A 7,500-nucleotide genomic window follows, 5' to 3' on the forward strand; every position below is an offset into this window, starting at 1 on the left:
GAAACATAGGCTTAAGAAAGATACAAGGGGGTGGAGGTGGTCTGGTTGTTCAACTGGGGAACAAGTTGTTTAATAAAAAGGCTCTCCAGGATCAATAGTTCATTTGGGCTGGAGGTTTGACCAACAATAATAAAATCCTCATATTTAATATCAACTTTACATTTTTTGCTATGTTCACCAAAAGGGTGAGGAAAGAAATAATCTATAAGGAACATAACTACAGTCAGGTAAAAGGAGAAAAGCGCCATTAATTATAACATATGGTGGTCTAGTAACGAGGCTGGATGCCAGTTGCTATAAAACACCTTGGAGATATCGACTTCAATTACAGTTTTAGAGAGAAAGTTTTACGAGCAAAATAATTGTAATGGTTCGAGCTGTTATGCAATGAAATTTGTTGTAAGAGGGCTTGCATCCAAAGTGAAAAATAAAGTACGTTTGTAGAATTTTTTTATACGAAATGACTAATTTAAGAGATAATTTCATTCGAAAACTCATTGAGAAAACTGTATACATGACGCTTAGGTAAAAGAAATTTTTTCCCCTCGGTAAAGACTAAAGCATTCTAAAGCACTCCTAGAATTTTCCTGGCTGAAATGGCTTAGGCTTGGTAGGAGCCTGAATGACAGATAAGCTTTTAAGGGCAAGTTTTGAAGATAGGGGTCAGAGTGAGTGGCTTTCAGGAAAGAAAGCTAATTTCATATTAGGCCATAAGATGGCGGCGGGAGATGGAGACGTGGGGGGGGGGGGTATTTTAGGAAAAAATTTGAAAGGGAACGTTAATGAGGACACGATGTTAGCCTTACGGAAAAAAATGAGTATTTTTTATTTCGTGCATGTTAGGCCTTCCTTTGAGTCTTGGTAATCTGTAGATTAATTAGCCAGACAAGCGGTCTTCGAACAGCTGGATTAATTTGACATTCGTGATTGTATAATATCTCTGCAATACGCACACATACAATCACACGCGCACACGTACACATAAGCGCACTCACACACACATAATATATAATGTTTGTGTATGTGTGTGTTTATTGCAAAGATGTTACACAAGAATGTCAGATCAATCCAGCTGTTCGAAGACCACTTGTCTGACTATACTCTGTTTCCATCTGTCCATCTGCCTGTGGTGTTTGCGGATGGTAACACTGCGTCCCGGGCTTTAAATATTATCGTATTTCGAATATTAACGGTGTAATTCGCATACAGTAAATTATTAAAACACTTTTCAGTTGCAAATGTACACCAAGATACTCTTTTTATTTACCTAAAACTTACACATAGCGTAACTATTTAAATCCCGGGACGCAGTGTTACCATGCGCGACCATCACAGGCGGATTAGGAAGATTAAAGGAAAGAGGAATGTTACACGGATTTCTTGTTAAAAGTTGAAGATGAGGAGGTTTATAACGACGAATTAGCAGAGTCACATGACTCGTATATTTTCAACTATTTCACTATTTCCTTGCAATATATATGTATAATATATGTGTGCGTGTGTTTTTCCATTACATATACATTACACACACACACACACACACATATATATATATATATATATATATATATATATATATATATATATATATATATATATAATATTGCTAGGAGACAGTCGTGTGAGTGCTAATTCGTCGTTATCAACCACCTCATCTTCAATTTTTAACATGAAATCCGTGAATGATTCCCCTTTCCATTTTGTCTTTGGATTTTGTCTAAAATACCTGAAGGATAAAAGCCATTCTACTTACTCAGGACTCAGTAATTAAAACCCACCTCCTGACATTCGTTAATAATCCCACTCACACACACAAATTTTCTTTTGTTTCTTGTTTTTTTTATTCGTCTTCCATCTCTTCTCCACCTACTCCTCCTCCTCCTCTTCCCTTTATCCATTTTCTCTCGTCACTTGATGCTGAACTTTTGTCGTGGAATGTCACATCCATCTTCTCACATGGATCGGCAGAGAAGAATTTACGACATGAGAAATGTTAGGCCACCTATGTGTCTATTGAATTACCTCTTATGGGAGATATAATGCCAGGGAAGATCATTAGAAGAATGTTAAACCGCAACAACACAGTCCTGTTGATTGGAGATTTGATTCTTTGAAGTTCAAAAAAATTTTTGTTTTGATATTAATTGGCTACGTTGTTATATCAAGTTATGTTCTCTGGACTAAGGTTTAAGGTTTCTTTGTTGCAGTTTTTGAATTGCTGCCTCTCTCTCTCTCTCTCTCTCTCTCTCTCTCTCTCTCTCTCTCTCTCTCTCTCTCTCTCTCTCTCTCTCTCTCTCTCTCTCTCTCCTTAAACGATAGGTCATTAAGTTAATGTTAGATTTGCTATTTAAAGCTGTTACAACCTCGAAAAAAGTTAAGAGATGTGGAAGACATGGAAGTAAAGTATTTGGGAAATCTACAAATTAATGTAAGCAGGGATTGACTAAAGAGGCTGATTCGAGAAACACCATTGAAATAATATTCATGTCGCGTAAAAAAACATTTTGAAATTGAGTTAACGGATTCGTTTTAATTTTGTTATCTTTAGATGAAATCTTAGTTGATTTGTGGTGCTCCGAATTTCGTTAACCGAAAATTTCCATTAAGATATATTTTTTATGACCATTATTTTAATATTTTTTATGCCATTATTTTAATTATATATTTACTATTTTGTGTGTATTACTAAAGGAAAGGTCAAGTCTTGAAATTCGGATCAATAGAGAATTATGTATTTATGACATTTTGCCCAGAGTTGATTTTGTAAGTTTTCTAGGTTCATGATTGAGCAAATGTTGACCTGACCATTACATGGACAGTCACAGATGTTGTCTTTAGAACGTCTTGTGGAGTGCCTTTCGGATTTCTGCGCTTGCTTAAATCATGCACAGCTACTCTGGAACCATCCAGAGATTTTATTGATGATAAGTCCCTCTCTACAGTTGTGCTGTATCTTGTGAAGTCCTACCACGTGTAACCCTAGCTACCTCTCTCTCGGCCCCCATATATATAATATAATTATATATATATATATATATATAATATATATATATATATATAAACAAATAAATATCTCGGATTTGATGTAGTAAGTTCAGTATTTACTTATGAAAATATGATAGGATATAAAAAAGAAATAAATAGATTCGTGTGCCCTATTCATTAGAAGTCCAGAAACATCTTCGTTTACAATCCCTACCTTGTAACTTCAGGTGATCCATTCCAATAAGTTTTGTATTTGTTGAAGAAAAGATAAACCCAAAAAACCTTACTATATTATAATCAAGGAAGAGCAAACAAATATTGCAATCTTCTGCCAGAGCGTTTAGCATAATTAGCCTCATTACGTGCCATTAATATTTTCTGTCTTGAGTACTACTCTACATTTTGCACATTTCGCTAACAGCAAGATTTTGCTATTTTATTTAGATTCATATAAGTAATAACAGTGGTAATAAAGAAAATAAAAAAATTCCGGGTCCCGATCTTTACTTGCCTTTTGTTTTGTAGGATATATAAATATATAAATTTTGTACAAATCCTCGTCAAACTCGGTTCATTGTTTTTTATTTACTCCTGCCAACAGACCAACAGGCTAACTGAAGGAAACACGAAATCTAATCACCTTGACATAAATGATCATAGTGTTCTGTGTATATTATGAATATTTTATATTCGTTCGCATTCACTGCAATAAGTATTTTCTGAATGTACGACAATTACTCCCCTTGACAATTACCCCCATGGACAATAACCCCCAGGAGAATTAACCCCTAGGACAATTAACCCCCGTTATTATTTGCTATTTGCAGAAAAGAATAACTTAAAATCTACCATGATAGTTTTTGGCGCTAAATTAGTATAAGTTGTCTGGCTTTTAACTGGTAAAAGAGCGTAAATTAATTGCACTGAACGGTCATCATTTAATTGTCTATGAATTGTGTATAACTGTAAAAATATGCAAGGACCCAACCGTCTTGAATGTTCCCTCTTGAGATCAGTGCCGTGCTCTGCATAAGTAATCCAGGGTTTCATGTGCTCCAAAAATCAGAATTCTTTTTTCAACGGGTCCAGAGACGCACAGCAAAATATCTGGGCCATATTGTGTTCTTTTGCTCTTTGAGGTAAAGGCCGTAAGTGAGACGAACATTTTCGCTGGCATCTCATGTTTCTTTTGAAGTGGAGAATTGGAAGCAAATTTGCTCGCGTTTCGTCAGCAGTGAAAGCAGAGGCCTCAGTAATTATTTGCAGCATAGTTTCTTCTGTTTTAATAGCTTGCATTTTTATATTGTGGATAGTTTTGAGGCTTTAAATTTTGTTTCGTTTGGCGCATGGGTGTGATCATGAAGTCTACCAACAGTTTCATTTCGTTGGAGATGCTTTTCACTTTAGCTTTGCAGGTGACTTTGTCTCTGCGTTCTTCACACTCAAATGACGTAACACCATTTGCTCATTCTTTTGGTTTAACATAATTATATCCCCTATCACTTTTTATGAATTCGTTAATGCTTAAGGGAAGCAATCTTGAATGTAATACTGAAGAATGAACAGAGAAAAACTTAAATGAATTTCAAAAGAAACAAGAGAACAATTCAAAAGCCAAAAAATGTAAATAATTTTTAAAAATTATTCAAAAGCAGTTACAAGTGTAACTGTTGTTAACTTATTATAGTCGTTAAAATGAGATGTAACCAAAAGCAATGACTTATGTAACTATTAAGTTGTGGTAGGTAATATGGCACTTAGTGACATTTTACGAAAAAAAAAATTTTTTTCTTTTTTAAATTTAAGTTATCCTTTTTTCCGAACAGACTAAAGGGGAGGGGGAAGTTGTTCTCGGGGGTAATTGTCCAAGGGGGTTAATTGTCTGGTGTAATTGTCCTGATACCTGAGTTCAAGCATCGTGAAGAAACATGTTATCAAATTTTATTTTGTGTGATTTTTTTTTTTTTTTTGCGAAAAACTGAAAGTCGTGTCCTTATAAATGCATAAACGGTATTTAGATAAAATATAGAATACATACTTTAATGAAGTGACAACCTTAGTTCCCTTACCCATAAAATGTTTGGTAGTGTTCTTCATTTTCTTATTGGACTTCTGAATATGAATGAGAGCCTGAATGAAGAAGCTCATTATTGAGAAAACATGCCTCGCTTAAAAAGAAAAACAAATAAACCTTGGATTTACAGATTCTAAATCTATGGTCTATTGACGTACAAGCCAAGAACATTAGCGAACCTTTAATGTTTCAGCATCCACCATACAGGTATGTAATATAACACGACTCCAAACGCCCAACTGCCCACCCACCACCCACCAACCCACTACCCCACTCATCTTTGTTGCAACCATTCCTCCTACTCCACCCGTTTCCATCTTGAAGCCCCAGCATATCTCCTATAATTGCTCTTAAAAGCTCCTTGTAGATTACACGCTGCTGGCTTTCCTAATCCGGAGGGTTTTAACACTTCTTCCACGCTCCCAAAGCCTTCCTAAGACAGCCAGTCTATTCCTTCACCCATGTCTTGTTTATTTTCCTCGAACTACCAAAGTGAATAAAGAGAGAACTGACCAGAGAAAAAATAATGAAGAATTCATCACGTCATCGTAGTCCCGAGGAGCGTTCAATAATCCTCCTATCTTTAAGAACGCTTTAACATAAAGGGGAAAGCACCTAAGTCGCAGTGACTTGCTTAGGGCAAACTCAAGGGCTCTTAGCAGATGCTTTGGAGATAGTGGTTTGGTAAATCGATCAGAGGAACAGGGTTAAGTAAAAAGGGGAAATAGGGGGATTGGTCACGCCTCTTGGTAGGGGCCAAAAGTTAACACCTCGCCATCAGGGAGTATTAGACTTCATCACACAAAATGGGACGACAGCTGGAAAATAAGAACCCAACAGGAGGTGCAGTTGGGGGAGGGACTATGCTGCAACGAGAGGAATGAAAGGATGAGTGTTGCAGAAACACAGAGGGCTTCTCATTTGCGAGAGTACTCGCACACTTTTCACACAATCTTGCAAAGAGTACTACCCATAATTCAACTAGACAGCTCATCTCTCTTGTGACACTCAAATGATGATGTATGGCTATTGCTCTTTCTCCTCGTCAGCGATGACACACACACACACACACACACACACACACACACACTCTTCTCTCTCTCTCTCTCTCTCTCTCTCTCTCTCTCTCTCTCTCTCTCTCTGTCAAAGGCGTGGTGGAGATTGAGGTCTCTCCTAAAAACACTGCCATTTTAACACCCAAGTAATGCCACAGATCGTAATTTCATTTTGTAAGTCTTTAAGGATTACATGCAAAGTTTATTATGTTAATGTGGTCGGTAGAAACTCAGATAACCATATAAAGTTTCGGCTTCTTGGGGGAAGAGGGAGGAAAGGATGGTGGTAGAAGGGGATTACCTCTCTCTCTCTCTCTCTCTCTCTCTCTCTCTCTCTCTCTCTCTCTCTCTCTCTCTCTCTCTCTCTCATTCATCAGAGAAAGGTTTAAAATCTCGCCTGCCAAAAATTGAAACTGTGTTATCTATGTAATGAGCATTGGTGAATAAAGAATATCAATCAGATCGGCATCCGATTCAGTAGTTATCAATCAGACAGTTCAAAGGAGACCCAGCTTAAACTCCATTATGAGAAGAAAGAATCATGAGCTGCCTAAACAATCCCTTTCATGAAAAGATCCCCGACTTTTCACGTTTCCCATATTTTGACCTTGAACGGTCATTTTCTTCCCCATCTGGTTCTCAACAAAGACCTACGAGCCTCTCACCATTAACATGTGTTTCATTGTATTGAGTTATTCATATTTCAAAATACATTTTTCAGCAACATGATGGGAGTCCGCTCGGGAGTATTGTTTTGGCGGCGTTGCCCTAAAGAAATCACCTCTTGTTAGAATAAGGAGCGAAGACAATGTAATTGAAAAAGTGATTGATAAGTTCTGCAGAGGACCTCTTGTCCGGAATCAATCGGTCCTCCGCTACACGCAACCCGACAACGAGTTCTCTCCCTCTCGAACCTTTTTCGCACCGTAGATTTTCCAGTTGCGAAGACGTACGTAGATTTTCGCTCAACAGAACGGACACCATCTTGATCACGTTCGAAGGTGATCGTTATATTTTGGGACGCTTTGCCTTCGACCTACCCCCGTTCACCTCACACGACAAAATATGATCAATCAGATTTCGTTCTCTATCGTCTAGTGGGCGGGTTAAGGGGGAAGAGGTGTCTAAGCTGATGGAGAAAAATTTAGATCTTATCGGACATGCAAAAGGCCGTGTCGACCAGATGCAGATAGTGCCTACGCGGCGCAACTTTGGGTGGGTTTTCTCTCGTGTACCAGCGTATCATCGGCTTTCCCAAGCCTCAAACCTAACCTGAAAGTGAACTTGAGTTTATGTTATCCAAACGAAACATAATTGCTGGCATTGTTTAAATAATCTGAATTCTAGATCTTATAATATGTAAAGCGAAAGCAGAGATTTCTCAAT

This window comes from Macrobrachium nipponense, chromosome 22, assembly GCF_015104395.2.
Source record: "Macrobrachium nipponense isolate FS-2020 chromosome 22, ASM1510439v2, whole genome shotgun sequence".
Lineage (NCBI taxonomy): Eukaryota > Metazoa > Arthropoda > Malacostraca > Decapoda > Palaemonidae > Macrobrachium > Macrobrachium nipponense.